The following is an 18,489-nucleotide window of genomic DNA, read 5'->3' on the forward strand; positions in this document are numbered from 1 at the left end:
TCTGAATTCACAAAATCACAGCCATTCTCTCCTGTAACAAATGTCTCCCAAGTTTCACAAGCAAACTGCAATTGCCTTCTTCTGAAGGATCATGCTCCAATTTGCACAGAGGCCAGACAAAAAGCAGCTGATTAGGAGGGAGGTTTTCAAATGAGCAATCTTTGCCCAGCTCACAGGAAACAGCCTGTGAAGTGTTTCCAAACCAAGACTACCAGGGAGAACTTTTGCCAGCTAGTTGTGGTCCCCTGGTGTCCAGGATTCTCAAGGTCTCTCCCTCACAGCTGACTAATTGCACAATAAGACCCCTGAATATTCCAGGGGCAGGTTTTGGCATACACAGGATGGGGTATGGAATAAAAACAGGAAGGAAAGAGGAAGACAAAAAATAATGTAAAAGTGCAGGAAATTCCAGACTAACTAGAAAGTACTGCATAGATGTAAACAGTTTGGGACATAAAGTAAAACTATGTTAGTTATATTTGAGACATATTTAGGTTGAAAATGGAGCAGAAGTAAGGGATTCCAAAGGTTAATCTTGCAGGGCAATGTAGGCTGGAGAGTCTTTAGGTGGAGATTATATCTTTATGGGTGTGAGGTGAATGTCAAAGAGAAGTAATACAAATAAGAGAAACATTATAGGTAAAAGAACCCAAAGTTCTTGGAGTTTCATTTGGATACAGTTTGAGGGGATGAGTCAAAAAAGATTTAGGTACTAAGCAAATGCAACAGGAAATGCTGGTTTCAGTGGACTCTCCTCTAATTTAGGTTTTGAAATACATGAATGAAAGTTTGTCTAAAAACCATATAACTTTGAATTTCCATCAAATTAGTATCATTTTAATGCAGACTGTTACACTATATTATATGATAGTTAACATTCCTAAGAAACCTTGTGTTTTGAAAATAGTAACAATGGAGAAAGAGGGGGGGGATAAAAAGTATAGAGTTTCCATTCTTTACCAGCTGATATTTCTAATGTATTTACTATTGCTTTTTACACTAATCTGTATATATATTTAATTCCCTCCTTATCCAGTTTAGATCCCATAATCATTACTTTAATCACTCCTCTTCATAGACTCCTAATTCTGCTGCTTTTCTCTCCTGTCGTCATACTCACTGGCAAACCCCAATCTTGGTTAAATCCAACTGTCTGCATTCTCTGCCTCTGGCTGAATGGTTGGAGATGGTGAAAAGAAAACCCAGAACCAAGCTATAGTTCCCAAACACCATATGGCAACACTACAATTTTCCTTAGTCAGTTCATTCTTCCTCTTTCCAAGACCACTTTTCACACCTTTCTCTTCTCCAGTCTCCAACTTCCCAATCTGTCAAATCACTCTGATGCAGTTTCTTCTCATTTCACTAACAAAATAGGGGTAAGCGGAATAGACTTTCCTCGCCATTTTACCACTAAAGTTTACAAAATTATCTGCCTCTATGCTGGTGCTCCCTACTTCTCTCCTATTACAGTGCATGAATTTTCCATGCTTCCAACTGTGGTCAATATATAGCTTGTACACTTGATGCCATTTAAAAAAATTTTTTTATTGCAGTATAGTTGATTTACAATGTTGTGTTAGTTTCTGCTGTAAGGCAAAGTGACTCAGTTATACATATACATATATCCACTATTTTTTAGATTCTTTTCCCATATAGGTCATTACAGAGTATTTAGTAGAGTTCCCTGTGCTATACAGTAGGTCCTTATTAGTTATATATTTCATATATAGTAGTGTGTATATGATACCATTCTTTAACTCAAGGACTTTGCTCCTGTAGTTATTCCTTCTTGTTTCTGTACCATCAGTATTTCTCCCTCTATTATATTATTCTCAATAGCATACAGACATGCTGTACTATATCTCATGTTTAACAAAGCAAACAAACCAAGTTTATCTAAACAAGTAAAACCAAACAAAACCAAAGAGCTTGATCCCATATGCCCTTCCAGCTACTTTTTATTTGTTTACTTCACTGTTTGACAAAAGTGCTAGAACTCATTGTTTACCCTCTTTCTTCAATTTCTCATTTCACATCTCTTCTCAACTCATTTCAATTAGAACTTTATGTCCAATAGAAATCTCACTTTTCACAGTCATTAACGAACAGCATGTTGCAAAACCCAATGATCTAGTCTTAGTCATCTTATAAGAATTCTTGGTAGCAGTTGATAGATTTGATCATTATTTTGAGAACGTCTTGAAATGCTTTCTACCCTTGGCTTCTGGGGCACTACACTGTTTTCCTACTTCCCTGACTGAACCATTTTTTTCCTGTGATATCCTATTGACTTAGTGCTTCCAATTCTTAGTCCTCAGAAATCTTCTCAATTGCACATTCTATCCAGTGATCCCGTTTAGTTCCCTGCCACCCACATTTCTATCTTTGGCTCTGATCACTTTCATGAGTCTTAGTCTAAGATATGTAATTGTTTATATGATATCTCCACCTAATGAATATTAGGCACCTTAGGCTTAACATTTTCAAGATCAAATTCTCTGTATTTCATTCCCATAAACCTGTTCTTCCTATATTTCTCATCTTGGGAAATGATTCCACATTCACCCTGCTGTTCAGACCCAAAAGTTGGGATTTAGCCTCTTTTGCTGATAAATTACCTACATAATTTATCAGCAAAACCAGCCAGCTCTACTTCCAAAGTATATCCTAAATCCAATCCCTCTCACCATCTCCATGACTACTACTAGTAACCAGCTTTGTGTTCATTTGTAAACAGTATATTCTAGGGAGAGCTGTCTGACAGTAGGATGTTATGTTTTTCTAATTTTCTTTGCAAGACTGTATCCATCTATTTATTTCAGTCTCATTTGTTTCAGAGTTAAATGATATTTTCAAAGACTATCACAGGTGAAAATTTAAAGTTTAAAACTACTAAGAAAAAGCCCATCTTCGCTAATCAGGGCTTTTAGTCATTAGGAGAAAAAGGTGAGAAATTCTTCCTCACCACATTTTAAGGACCTAAACCAATCCATGTGGTGATCAATGTTCGTGAATATCTTAGTGATTAGTAATTAATATTGTTTGGTAGCAAAATGGTCTTAAGCTACATGGTGGGAGAATCAAGTGGCAAGTGACAGAGATTCTAATTCTGTTCCTGCTAAGCAGGAAAGTCACTTAACCTTTGTATGTTTTTCTTTCTATGCCCTGGGAACAGTAACTGCCCTTTATTACACAGAACTGTTGTGCAGATAGATGATGAATATGTGTGGAAATGTTTTGCACTTCTTAAAGAAAAGGAGAAATTTAAAACCTCAATTTCCTGAAACACAGCTAAATGTTACCCAGCTATTTATTTATTTATATTATTTTTCCTACTTTTTATAAAGAAAAATGTACAATAATATTAAAAACTTTATAATAGAAAAAATAAACTGGGTTGAAATAAAGGAAATCTTCAATCACTTAGTAGTCTTTCTGCATTCTACCTTACAATGGATAGACCACTCATGGCATCTGTACTACTGCTGACTGTACACGCACAGAGCATTTTCACTGTGGGTCAGACACTATACTGAGTGTTTTACAGAACTGCCTGTAAATTTCTTTCCTTAAAAGCACTTACAGTCATAACATTTATGTTTTGTCAAATATTTTCCCCTTACTACACTGCAAATTGATACTTGGCATATTATATTATAGATACTTTTAGCTGCAGAGAGTTGAAACAAAATGTACTAATTGGTGAACTCTTAGTTAATAGAAAACATTTAAAGCATTGAATGCAATTATTCCCTAAGAATTCAGATCAGTTGAGATTTGGGAGGTTTTAGTTTTACTTCTGCAATGGTCTATATAGATCATATGGAAACTTCCAGGCTATTAAGTAGTTTTAGCTGAGGCTATGTATTATTGATGTTTCACAGATTTCCAAGGAGAAAAATTTAGAGTTGATAATTCCTGCATTAAGTGACAAAGTTCTAATCTAGTTAAGTACCATCTGATGTATTTATTCAGTTACTTTTTATTTACTCTCGCACTTTAGTTTTTGCATTTTGTAAACTTTTTATATACCTTATTTTACAAAAAGTTACATAAATAAGAATAGTCATAGCCAGTATGAACTTTCACCTTCCTATTTCCCAACACCAAGCATTTTGCTTTTGCTATGTAAGGAAATGGTTTCCTTGGCATTCTTGGCCACTCTTGGCCTCCTTTTAATGGGCTGTGTGCTTTTCTAAATTTATAAATCAATCTGCTGTGTTTTGTCACATTCTCTTACTCAATAATGTTTTATTTCATGTCTGTTGACCTACTTTGTCATATATTCCTATACCACGACATGATATGAAGTATTATTTCCATCTTCCCCACATTGTTGTTTGAAATTTATACTGTGCCTGCTTTCAAAGAGAACGCTTAAAATATCAAATCTGTATTAAAGCAGACCAATTAAATATTGAAAGATGAAGTACCATGTGCAATCCTTATACAGATAATATTTTATCAGAATCTAGGAATAAAATTGTTCCCACTCTTGAAACTAAATTTAGCTTTATGCCATTGAACACTTAGGTCACAAAAGGAAGCATGATGGATATTTTGACCTCTTTGCCTGATAAAACGAGGCATCCCAGGTCACCACGTGGGATTTACCTTTTCCTTCAGTTCATTTGGCCAAAACAAATAATTTATTGGTAAAGATTTATTATCATTAAAAACATTAATTTTTTAATACATTTAGCAAGAGCTAAAATGTGATTTGATGTGGCACAGCAAGACAAGAGTCCCAATAACAACAAGAAGCAGCCCCAGGCTAGTGACTCAGCTCCCTTCTCAGTCTCTACAGAATTCCTGCCCCGACTCTATGCCCAGTCATATACGGGCACGATTCACCCTCTCATCACCTCCTTTCTCTTTCCACTTCCATCTGTTGCTCCCGTTCCTATCCTTTGAAGGCTTCTGCTTACAGGCTTCTGTCTGAGACTCTCTGACTTCTACTCTGACTCTGTCTCTTTTGTCACATTCAAACATTGTGATTCGATTGATTGGCCAGTATTCAGAATAGAGCATCACTGGATAGATTTTTCATCTAATGCCTGTGATAGCCTACTGGCCTTCCTCATGTCTGGACTAGAGAGAGCTGCCTTTGAGTCCAGCATTAATTCTCAGTGGAGTCAGTTATGAACAAAGTTGTAGCCTAACACAACTTAAAGAGAATCTGTGTTTTTCTTTTTTAACTAGGTAAGAAACTCTAGAGCTTTACTGAGTGGGTTCAAATCCCAGTCTGCCATTAACCATGTAACCTTACCTTCTCTGTGTCTCAGTTTCTTCTGAAAAAGTCTGAAAAAGTAAGAGTAATAATAGTATCTGTATCATGAGGTTGTTATAAGGATTAAGTTAGTTAATACGTGCAAAAATCCTTATGGGAGATGAATGCCACATAGTGTGCACCACATTATCATCATCACCATCGTTATAGCCTATAATGATAATTATTCAGGCCATGATAGACTACACAGTATGTTTCCCCTAGAGCTAAATTATAGGAGAAACTTAACCCATGGTACTTATACATGGGTGCTGCAGAGGCTGTTGTAGCCAAGCTCAGATCTCAGGAATCTTTTTTGCTGCTTTGATAGTCCCGATATCTAGCTGTTGTAGATGTTGCTGCTAGCAATTTTTTCTGGCGGGCTGATCATGGGCAACTGGACCCATCATTCCTAGGTTACCTGAGAGTCTCATGCCTCCCCCTAGGAATGGCTGTATCCAATGACTGACAGATAAAGGAGTATAAAATCCCAGCCTCTTTGTCTCTAGGCAGAACAAACTCTGTTGTACAATGACCCTCTAAATCTCCCATTGGGATCAGGCTGAGACTAAGATTTATCTGAAATCACCTCTTTGCTAATTTGCTTTTCTTCACTATCCTGCTTTCCTCACTCCCACATAGTATTTTCCTGAGAGTATTCTCTCAATAAATCACTTGCACGCAAATTCCCATCTCACACTCTGCTTTTAACGAACCTGACATAAGAGAATGGATAACATAAGAGACCCTATCTTCTTTGGTGGTTTTGTATAAGCTGTTTTATTCAAACTTAAAATATATTATCAATTCTTAATCAAATCAGTGGTTGTGATACTAGATTTTTTAAAATCTCAGTTATATATGGTTATATTCACTTTTTTGTTTCTTTGTTTTCTAACATCCTTATAAGAGTAGAATTGCTTTACAAGGGTGTGTTAGTTTCTGCTGTATAACAAAGTGAATCAGCTATACATATACATATATTCCCATATCCCCTCCCTCTTGCGTCTCCCCTCCACCCTCCCTATCCCACCCCTCTAGGTGGACACAAAGCAATGAGCTGATCTCCCTGTGCTATGCGGCTGCTCCCCACTAGCTATCTAGTTTACATTTGGTAGCGTATATATGTCCATGCCACTCTCTCACTTCGTCCCAGCTTACCCTTCCCCCTCCCCATGTCCTCAAGTCCATTCTCTATGTCTGCGTCTTTACTCCTGCCTGCCCCTACGTTCTTCAGAACCATTTTTTTTTAAGATTCCCTATATATGTGTTAGCATATGGCATTTGTTTTTCTCTTTCTAACTTACTTCACTCTGTATGACAGTCTCTAGGTCCATCCACCTCACTATAAATAACTCAATTTCATTCCTTTTTGTGGCTGAGTAATATTCATTGTATATGTGTGCCACATATTCTTTATCCATTCATCTGTTGATGGACACTTAGGTTGCTTCCATGTCCTGGCTATTGTAAATAGAGCTGCAGTGAACATTGTGGTACATGACTCTTTTTGAATTATGGTTTTCTCAGGGTATATGCCCAGTAGTGGGATTGCTGGGTCATATAGTAGTTCTGTTTTTACTTTTTGAGGAACCTCCATACTGTTCTCCATAGTGGCTGTATCAATTTACATTCCTACCGACAGTGCAAGAGGGTTCCCTCTTCTCCACACCCTCTCCAGCATTTATTGTTTCTAGATTTTTTGATGATGGCCATTCTGACTGGTGTGAGGTGATACCTCGTTGTAGTTTTGATTTGCATTTCTCTAATGATTACTGATGTCGAGCATCCTTTCATGTGTTTGTTGACAATCTGTATATCTTCTTTGGAGAAATGTCTATTTAGGTCTTCTGCCCATTTTTGGATTGGGTTGTTTGTTTTTTTTGATATTGAGCTGCATGAGCTGCTTGTATATTTTGGAGATTAATCCTTAGTCAGTTGCTTCGTTTGCAAATATTTTCTCCCATTCTGAGGGTTGTCTTTTCGTCTTGTTTATGGTTTCCTTTGATGTGCAAAAGCTTTGAAGTTTAATTAAGTCCCATTTGTTTATTTTTCTTTTTATTTCCATTTCTCTAGGAGGTGGGTCATAAAGGATCTTGCTGTGATTTATGTCATGGAATGTTCTGCCTATGTTTTCCTCTAAGACTTTGATAGTGTCTGGCCTTACATTGAGGTCTTTAATTCATTTTGAGTTTATTTTTGTGTGTGGTGTTAGGGAGTGTTCTAATTTTATTCTTTTACATGTAGCTGTCCAGTTTTCCCAGCACCACTTATCGAAGAGGCTGTCTTTTCGTCATTGTATATTCTTGCCTCCATTATCAAAGATAAGGTGACCATATGTGCATGGGTTTATGTCTGGGCTTTCTATCCTGTTCCATTGATCTCTATTTCTGTTTTTGTGCCAGTACCATATTGTCTTGCTTACTGTAGCTTTGTAGTGTAGTGTGAAGTCAGGGAGCCTGATTCCTCCAGCTCCGTTTTTCTTTCTCAAGATTGCTTTGGCTCTTCCCAGGTCTTTTGTGTTTCCATACAAATTGTGACATTTTTTGTTCTGGTTCTGTGAAAAATGCCATTGGTAGTTTGATAGAGATTGCATGAATCTGTAGATTGCTTTGGGTAGTTAGTCATTTTCAGAATGTTGATTCTTCCAATCCAAGAACATTGTACATCTCTCCATCTGTTTTCATCATCTTTAATTTCTTTCATCAGTGTGTTATAGTTTTCTGCGTACAGGTTTTTTTTCTCCTTAGGTCGGTTTATTCCTAGGTATTTTCTTTTTGTTGCAGTGGTAAATGGGAGTGTGTCCTTAATTTCTCTTTCAGATTTTTCATCATTAGTGTATAGGAATGCAAGAGATTTCTGTGCATTCATTTTGTATCCTGCTACTTTGCCAGATTCACTGATTACCTCTAGTATTTTTTGGTAGCAACTTTAGAATTCTCTATGTATAGTATGTCAACTGCAAACAGTGACAGTTTTAGTTCTTCTTATATGGTTTGGATCCCTTTTATTTCTTTTTCTTCTCTGATTGCTGTGGCTAAAACTTCCAAGACTATGTTGAATAATACTGGTGAGAGTGGGCAGCCTTGTCTTGTTCCTGATCTTAGAGGAAATGGTTTCAGTTTTTTACCATTGAAAACAATGTTGGCTGTGGGTTTGTCATATATGACCTTTATCATGTTGAGGTAAGTTCCCTCTATGCCTATTTTCTGGAGGGTTTTTATCATAAATGGGTGTTTAATTATATCAAAAGCTTTTTCTGCATCTATTTAGATGATCATATGGTTTTTCTCCTTCAGTTTGTTAATGTGGTATATCACATTGATTGATTTGCGTATATTGAAGAATCCTTGCATTCCTGGGATAACCCCCACTTGATCATGGTGTATAATCCTTTTAATGTGCTGTTGGATTCTGTTTGCTAGTATTTTGTTGAGGATTTTTGCATCTATGTTCACCAGTGATATTGGCCTGTAATTTTCTTCCTTTGCGACATCTTTGTCTGGTGTTGGTATCAGGGTGATGGTGGCCTCGTAGAATGAGTTTGGGAGTGTTCCTCCCTCTGCTATATTTTGGAAGAGTTTGAGAAAGATAGGTGTTAGCTCTTCTCTAAATGTTTGATAGAATTCACCTTTGAAGCCATCTGATCCTGGGCTTTTGTTTGTTGGAAAATTTTTACTCACAGTTTCAATTTCAGTGCTTGTGATTGGTCTGTTTATATTTTCTATATCTTCCTGGTTCAGTCTTAGAACTTTGTGCTTTTCTAAGAATTTGTCCTTTTCTTCCAGGTTGTCCATTTGATTGGCATAGAGTTGCTTGTAGTAATCTCTCATGATCCTTTGTATTTCTGCAGTGCCAGTTGTTACTTCTCCTTTTTCCTTTCTAATTCTATTGACTTGTGCCTTCTCCCTTTTTTTTCTTGCTGAGTCTGGCTAATTTTTTATCAATTTTGTTTATCTTCTCAAAGAAACAGCTTTTATTTTTATTGATCTTTGCTATCATTTCCTTCATTTCTCTTTCATTTACTTCTGATCTGATATTTATGAATTCTTTCCTTCTGCTAACTTTGGGTTTTTTCTGTTCTTTCTCTAATTACTTTAGGTGTAATGTTAGGTTGTTTGAGATGTTTCTTATAACTTGAGGTACGATTGTATTGCTATAAACTTCCCCTCTTAGAACTACTTTTGCTGCATCCCATAGGTTTTGGGTTGTCAGGTTTTCATTGTCATTTGTTTCTAGGTATTTTTTTATTTCCTCTTTGATATCTTCAGTGATCTCTTGGTTATTTAGTAGTGTATTGTTTAGCCTCCATGTGTTTGTTTTTTGTTTTTTTGTTTTTCCGGTACATGGGCTTCTCACTGTTGTGACCTCTCCCATTGTGGAGCACAGGCTCCAGACGCGCAGGCTCAGTGGCCATGGCTCACGAGCCTAGCCACTTCGTGGCATGTGGGGTCTTCCCAGACCGGGGCACGAACCCGTGTCCCCTGCATTGGCAGGCGGACTCTCAACCACTGTGCCACCAGGGAAGCCCTCTCTAAAGGTTTTAATTTCTCCAGCGAATCTGAATGAGATCCTTTCTGAGTAGAGTAATCTTAGCTGTAGGTTTTTCCCTTTCATCACTTTAAATATGTCCTTCCACTCCCTTCTAGCTTCCAGAGTATCTGCTAAAAGATCAATTGTTTACTTTATGGGGATTCCCTTGTATGTTAATTGTTTCTTTTCCCTTGCTGCTTTTAATATTTTTTCTTTGTATTTAATTTTTGGTAGTTTGATTAATATGTGTTTTGGTGTGTGTCTCCTTGGATTTATCCTGTATGGGACTCTCTATGCTTCCTGAACTTGATTGACTCTTTCCTTTCCCACATTAGGGAAGTTTTAAACTATAATCTCCTCAAATACTTTCTCAGTCCCTTTTTTTCTCTTCTTTTTCTGGGACCCCTATAATTCGGATGTTGGTGCATTTAATGTTGTCCCAGAGGTCCCTGAGATTGTCCTCAATTCTTTTCATTCTTTTTTCTTTATTCTGCTCTGCAGTAGTTATTTTCACTATTTTATCTTCAAGGTCACTTTTCCGTTCTTTAGCCACAGTTATTCTGCTATTGATTCCTTCTAGAGAATTTTTAATTTCATTTATTGTGTTGTTTGTCATTATTTGTTTGCTCTTTAATTCTTCTAGGTCCTTGTTAAACGTTTTTTGTATTTTCTCCATGCTATTTCCAAGATATTGTATCATCTTCACTCTCATTACTCTGAATTATTTTTCAGGTAGACTGCCTGTTTCCTAATCATTTGTTTGGTCTGGTGGCTTTTTACTTTGTCCTTCATCTGCTGTGTATTTCTCTGTCTTCTCATTTTGTTTAACTTACTGTGTTTGGGGTCTCCTTTTTGCAGGCTACAGGTTCATAGTTCCCGTTTTTTTTGGTGTCTGCTCCCAGTGGGTAAGGTTGGTTCAGTGGGTTGTGTAGGCTTCTTGGTGGAGGGGAGTCATGCCTGTGTTCTGGTGGATGAGGCTGGATCTTGTCTTTCTGGTGGGCAGGACCGCATCTGGTGGTATTTTTGGGAGTGTGTTTGAACTTAGTATGATTTTAGGCAGCCTTTCTGCTAATGGGTGGGGTTGTGTGTCTGTCTTGCTAGTTGTTTGGCATAGGGTGTCCAGCGCTGTAGCTTCCTTGTCTTTGAGTGGAGCTGGGTCTTAGCATTGATAAGGAAATCTCTGGGAGAGCTTTTGCCATTTGATATTGCAAGAGACTGGGAGGTCTCTGGTGGACCAATGTCCTGAATTTAGCTCTCCCACCTCAGAGGCTCAGGCCTGACACCCAGCCACAGCACCAAGACCCTGTCAGCCACATGGCTCAGAGGAAAAGAGAGAAAAAGAAAAGAAAGGAAGAGAGAGAGAGAGAGAGAAAGAAAGAAAGAAAGAAAGGAAGGAAAGAAGGGAAAAAGAATAAAATAAAGTTATTAAAATGAAAAATAAAAAAATTAAAAGTATTTAAAAAAAAAGAAAGAGAGAGGGCAAGAAGAGAGCCACTGAACCAAAAAACACATCCACCAACGATAAAAAGCACTAAAAAGTATACTTAAAAAAAAAAATAAGGACAGTCAGCATCCTAGGACAAATGGCAAAAGCAAAGCTATACAGACAAAATCACACAAAGAAGCATAAGCATACACACTCACAAAAAGAGAAAAAGGAAAAAAAAAGTATAAAAAAAGAAGAGAGCAACCAAATCAATAAACAAATCTACTAATGATGATAAGCTTGAAATACTAAACTAAGATAAACATAAAACCAGAAACAAATTAGATGCAGAAAGGAAACCCCAAGTCTACATTTGCTCCCAAAGTACACTGCCTCAATTTTGGGATGATTCGTTGTCTATTCAGGTATTCCACAGATGCAGGGTGCATCAAGTTGACTGTGGAGATTTAATCTGCTGTTCCTGAGGCCCCTGGGAGAAAATTCCCTTTCTGTTCTTTGTTCCCACAGCTCCTGGGGTTCAGCTTTGGATTTGCCCCTGCTTCTGCATGCAGGTCGCCTGAGGGCAACTATTCCCTGCCCAGACAGGATGCGGTTAAAGGAGTGGCTGATTAGGGGGCTCTGGCTCACTCAGGCTGTGGGGGAAGGGAGTGGTACGGAATGCAGGGTGAGCCTGCAGTGTGACGTTGCAACAGCCTGAGGCACGACATGTGTTCTCCCAGGAAAGTTGTCCCTGGATCACAGAACCCTGGCAGTGGCGGGTTGCACAGACTTCCAAGAGGGGAGGTGTGGATGGTGACCTGTGCTTGAACACAGGCTTCTTGTGGCTGCAGCAGCAGCCTTAGCATCTCATGCCCGTCTCTGGTGTCCACACTGATAGCTGCGGCTAGCTCCCATCTCTAGAGCTCATTTAGCCGGTGCTCTGAATCCCCTCTCCTCCAGTACCCCAAAACAATGGTCTCTAGCCTCTTAGGCAGTTCCAGACTTTTCCCCAGACTCCCTCCTAGCTAACTGTGGTGCAGTAGCCCCCTTCATGCCGTGTTCACGCAGCCAACCCCAGTCCTATCCCTGGAATCTGACCTCTGAAGCCCGAGCCTCCGCTCCCAGCCCCCACCTGCCCCAGCAGGTGAGCAGACCAGCCTCTCAGGCTGATGAGCGCTGGTCGGCACCGATTCTCTTTGCGGGAATCTCTCCACTTTTCCCTCTGAACCCCTGTTGCTGCGCTGTCCTCTGTGGCTCTGAAGCTCCCCCCCCATCCACCCCCCCATCTCAGCCAGTGAAGGGGTTTCCTAGTGTGTGGAAACTTTTCCTCCTTCACAGCTCCCTCCCCGAGGTGCAGGTCCTGTCCCTATTCTTTTGTCTTTGTTTTATTTTTTTCTTTTACCCTACCCATGTACGTGGGCAATTTCTTGCCTTTTGGAAAGTCTGAGGTCTTCTGCCAGCATTCAGTAGGTGTTCTGTCAGCATTCAGTAGGTGTTCTGTAGGAGTTGTTCCACATGTAGATGTAGTTTTGATGTATTTGTAGGGAGGAAGGTGATCTCCAAGTCTTTCTCCTGTGCCATCTTGAAAGCCTGTTCATTTGTTTTTACCTTATTTTCCCCTTATATTTGATTTTAACATTTTTGTTTTTTATATTTTTTTTATATCTTTATTGGAGTATAATTGCTTTACAATGTTGTGTCTGTTTCTTCTGTACAACAAAGTGGATCATCTATATGTATACATATATCCCCATATCCCCTCCCTCTTGAGCCTCCATCCCACACTCCCCATACCATCCCTCTAGGTCGTCACAAAGCATTGAGTTGATCTCCCTGTGTTATGCAGCAGCTTCCCACTAGCCATCCGTTTTACATGTGGTAGTGTATATATGCCAATATACTCTCTCACTTTGTTCCAGCTTCCCCTTCCCTGCCTGTGTCTTCAAGTCCATTCTCTACATCAGCGTCTTTATTCCTGCCCTACCACTAGGTTCATCAGTACTGTTTTTCTAGATTCCATATATGTGTGTTAGCATATGCTATTTGTTTTTCTGTTTCTGACTTACTTCACTCTGTAAGTGATGGACTGTAGGTCTATCCACCTCATTACAAATAACTCAATTTCATTCCTTTTTATGGCTAAGTTTTAACTTTTTCAAATATTTAGAATAATAATAAGATTCAAAATACCAAACTATATTAAAAGGAATACTTGAAGAGGTTACATTCCCTTTTCCTTTCTTCTCATCTCCACACACTCCATGTAGATAACCAATTTCATTAGTTTCTGGTTTAACATTTTTTTCCAGTTCTCTAATCTTTTGTTTGGCCATGTCCTTGCATCCATCTGTTGAGTTCTTAATTTCATTTATTGTATCTTTAAATTCCAGTGTTTGTGTGGACATTTTAAAAATAGATTCTACTTCTTGGCTGAAATTTTTCATCTTTTCCTGTGTTTTCTTGAATATATTAATAATATTCAATATCCCTGTGTAATAACTTCAATATCTGGATCTCCTATAGATCTTTCTCCTAGTTTTCAGTCATTTGGTCTTGTCGTCTGGTATGTCCAAAGTGAAGAAAGACATCAAACCAGAGATTAAAGAGACACTAAGAAATAAAAATAAAATCACACTTTAGGCACATCATAATCAAACTGCTGAACAACAAAGATGGTTTAGATTGAACGCAGGACTTTGCTTATAAAAATTCATTTCAAAGTCAGAGATCCTATCTTTCTCCAGAGAGAATTTGCTCTTATTTCTGGGTTGCAGCTTATCTAGGGCAAGTTACCGTAATCCCATCAGAGACTACTGTGCTTCAAGGCTCTATTTCAGCTTTTTTGAGGGCTGATCTATCTCTGATTCTCCTACTCTTAGGATCCAGTCTTCTGGGGTCTCAAATGCAATATACTGGCGTATTTGCCAAGACTATCCTATCTTGGCAAAATTTGAACTCTAAAATTGTGTCACTAAAACTCTAAGACTGCCAAAAACTCTACTCAGCTTTTCAACTTCCCAGTTTTAGGAGAAAAGAAAGGTCACGTGGTTTGGTTAACTTCTTTTTACTTACCTTCTATATCATCTCTTGGCTTCTTAAGTCTTGATAGTAGTAGTAGTAGTTCTCTAATGCCTTCAAACATTAAACAAAATTTTTTTTTTTTTTTTTTTTTTTTTTTTGGTGGTACATGGGCCTCTCACTGTTGTGGCCTCTCCTGTTGCGGACGCGCAGGCTCAGTGGCCATGGCTCACGGGCCCAGCCGCTCCGCGGCATGTGGGATCTTCCTGGACTGGGGCACGAACCCGTGTCCCCTGCATCAGCAGGTGGACTCTCAACCACTGCACCACCAGGGAAGCCCTAAACAAAAATTTTTTACCCAGTTTTTCTAGTTGTTCTCTTCAGGAGCGTTAGTCTTTTATAAGCTAATCCAGCAAGATCATAATGAGAACCCTTAAGACAATATTTTAATGATGTGAATTCTTTCCAAGTTTAATTTTGTATTAAATATTAACCAATTAATATAGTACTAAGAATTTTTTATGGTGGGAGAATCAAAGGAAACTTTACAAAATAATACTGGGAATTATCTGGAAGATTAAACATCTGAGAATTGATGTGAAAAAATTTTAAAGGAGGCAGTAACAAACTTGGGATGTAGTTTATCTAATCCTGCCATATTTTAAATATTTTGATGGAGTTAGAAAAATGGTAGCAGTTTGATACTGGAGATCAAACAGGTAGATTAATAGAACAGAATTCAGAAAAAATCTAAAATAAAAGTAGAAATTCTAATTTTATATTCCTGTTGGTTCTGTTTCCCTGAAGAACCCTGAGTAATACAGATTTTGGTATCTGGAAGTGGGGTGCTGCTGTAACAAATACCTAAAATTGTGAAAGTGGCTTTGGAACTGGGTAATGGTTAGAGACTGGAAAAGTTTGAGGTGCATGTTAGAATACAACCTACATTCCCTTTAAAGGGCTGTTGATAGAAATATGAATGATGAGCTCTTCTGGTGAAGTCTCTGATAGAATTCAGGAACATGTTAGTGGAAACTGGAGGAAAGAGGATCCTTGTTATAGAATGGGAAAGTACTTGGCTGATTTGTATTCCAGTGTTTTGTGGAAGGTAGAACCTGTAAGCGATTAAATTTGATATTTAGCTGATAAGACTTTTAAGCAAAGTGTTGAAGGCACTGCCTGGTTTTTCATTGCTGCTCATAGTAAAATGTGAGAGGAATGAGGTAAATTGAAAAAGAAATTGTTATGAAAATGGAACCAAAACTTGAAAATTTAGAAAATTCTGTGTTTCCTTATTGCAAAAATGGATAAAGTGTGTACTAGAGGAAAAATCAAGGGTATGGCTGGATAATCATTTGCTCTAAAGAGATTATGGGTGTGATTTATGGAACCAACCAATGAGCCATCTCAGCAGAAATGCTGCCAGCTTGGAATGAAAGGGAAGGAGACAGGACAAAACGGAGTTTTCTGTGGCTGCCTCGGCATCCCCTTTGACCTAGCATTTACAATACCAGGAACGTACACTCTAAATATGAGAAAGAGAAAAGCAGCTCCTGACATCCCAACTGACATGTAGCTAGAACTCTGGGTTGTTAGGAGTTGGCCTGATGCTCACAGCTAGATCATGTTCTCCTGTGGGACATACACATTCTCACAAAATACCAAAGTTGGACAAGGTCATTCTGAGAACTTGATAAAATGAGGCAAAATAAAGCTACTTTATAATTTTGTGTAAGTGTAGACAAAAACTATCACTGTGCAAAACACAAAATACCAAATATCCCCCTCTCCCAGCTAATGTAAGTGACTGCTGCTTCTTACCCACCTATAGCTTTAACTTCTTTCCAGTAAGCCCCTTCTGTAGATAAGATTTGTTGAGATACCTAGCCACAGAATTATTCATGATTTTTGACAGCACCCAATCTAGAGCTAATCCCCCTTCTTTGGACCTTCTACAAAATCACCCATGGTGTGTTTTCTCCCTGACTGCAATGAATAATAAACCCAATTTTTTGACCTGTATATATGTTCCTGGTGGTCTTTGGCTGGAGGTAAATGACAGTTATTAGTCAAGAGTACATCAAGTAGAATGATATTCACTACAGTAATATTTATAAAGCAAAATACTGTACAATAAACTAAAGATCCATCAATTTGGAACTGATAACATAAATTCCAGTACCCATTTTGAATGGAATATCATGCAGCTATTTAAAAGAATGAGGTAAATCTATGTGTGGTGATATAGAAAGATCTCTAAGTTATCAAGTGATAAAGCCAAGTACAGAAAAATGTGGACATTATGGTTCAATTTTAGAAAGTAATTGTTTCAAACACTTATATACATGATAGCATTTACTGGTTCCAGAACCCTTGAAGTGCTCTCATTTTTGTGTATTATATCAAATAATATTTGCCATTTTAGAAATTAGAATTGCAAATTTTAAAAATCTATATATTATTTCATTTAAAAATAACAATATAAAACACAACACGTTAACATACATATTTTATGAAAAATAATTATTTTTCCAAAACAAGAAATAAATTAGTGAGAAGTGTCATTATTTTACATTTTTGTAAATTATATTAATATCTGTCTTAATAGAAGACAAGTTGGTTCAAATATCTACTTTTGTATTAAATTTGTTGCAATATAATATTTTGTTTCAAATGTTGGAAGAAAACGTTGTCCCATAGAGATATGTAGTTTGAAATAGGGCAGAATATTTTAATAACCATTTCAGATAGTTATTATATATTTTTTTTAAATTTAATTTTATTTACTTATTTTTTATACAGGAGGTTTTTATATGTTATCTATTTTATATATATTAGTGTATATATGTCAATCCCAACTCCCAATTCATCCCACCACCACCACCACCCGACCCCACCCCCACTTCCCCCCTTGCTGTCCATACGTTTTTTCTCTACAACTGTGTCTCTACTTCTACCTTGCAAACCAATTCATCTATAACATTTTTCTAGATTCCACATATATGTGTTAATATATTTGTTTTTCTCTTTCTTACTTCTTTCTGACAGTCTCTAAGTCCATCCATGTCTATACAAATGACCCAATTTCATTCCTCTTTATAGCTGAGTAATATTCCATTGTATATATATATATACATATATACCATATCTTCTTTATCCACTCATCTGTTGATGGGCATTTAGGTTGCTTCCATAACCTGTTTATTTTAAGTAGTGATGCAGTGAACATTAGGGTGCATGTGTCTTTTTGAATTATGGTTTTCTCTGGGTATATGCCCAGTAGTGGGATAGCTGGGTCATATGGTAATTCTATTTTTAGTTTTTTAAGGAAATTCCATACTGTTCCCCATAGTGGCTGTATCAATTTACATTCCCACCAACAGTGCAAGAGGGTTCCCTTTTCTCCACACCCTCTCCAGCATTTGTTGTTTGTAGATTTTCTGATGATGCCCATTCTAACTGGTGTGAGGTGATACCTCATTATAGTTTTGATTTGCATTTCTCTAATAATTAGTGATGTTGAGCAGCTTTTCATGTGCCTCTTGTCCATCTGTATGTCTTCTTTGGAGAAATGTCTATTTAGGCCTCCCACCCATATTTTGATTGGGTTGTTTCTTTTTTTGATATTGAGCTGCATGAGCTGTTTATATATTTTGGAGATTAATCCCTTGTCCATTGTTTCGTTTGCAAATATTTTCTCCCATTCTGAGGGTTGTCTTTTCATCTTGTTTATAGTTTCCTTTGGTGTGCAAAAGCTTTTAAGTTTCATTAGGTCCCATTTGTTTACTTTTGTTTTTATTTCCATTACTCTAGGAGGTGGATCAAAAAAGATCTTGCTGTGATTTAAGTCAAAGTGTGTTCTTCCTATGTTTTCCTCTAAGAGTTTTATAGTGTCGGTCTTACAGTTAGGTATTTAACCCATTTTGAGTTTATTTTTGTGTATGGTGTTAAGGATTGTTCTAATTTCATTCTTTTACATGTTGCTGTCCAGTTTTCCCAGCACAACTTATTGAAGAGACTGTCTTTTCTCCATTGTATATCCTTGCCTCCTTTGTCATAGAGTAGTTGACCATAAGTGCATGGGTTTACCTCTGGGGTTTCTATCCTGTTCCATTGATCTATATTTCTCTTTTTGTGCCAGTACCATATTGTCGTGATTACTGTACTTTTCTAGTATAGTCTGAAGTCAAGGAGTCTGATTCCTCCAGCTCTGTTGTCTTCCCTCAAGATTTCTTTGGCT

The sequence above is a fragment of the Globicephala melas genome, chromosome 3 (genome assembly GCF_963455315.2).
Source record: "Globicephala melas chromosome 3, mGloMel1.2, whole genome shotgun sequence".
NCBI classification, from domain to species: domain Eukaryota; kingdom Metazoa; phylum Chordata; class Mammalia; order Artiodactyla; family Delphinidae; genus Globicephala; species Globicephala melas.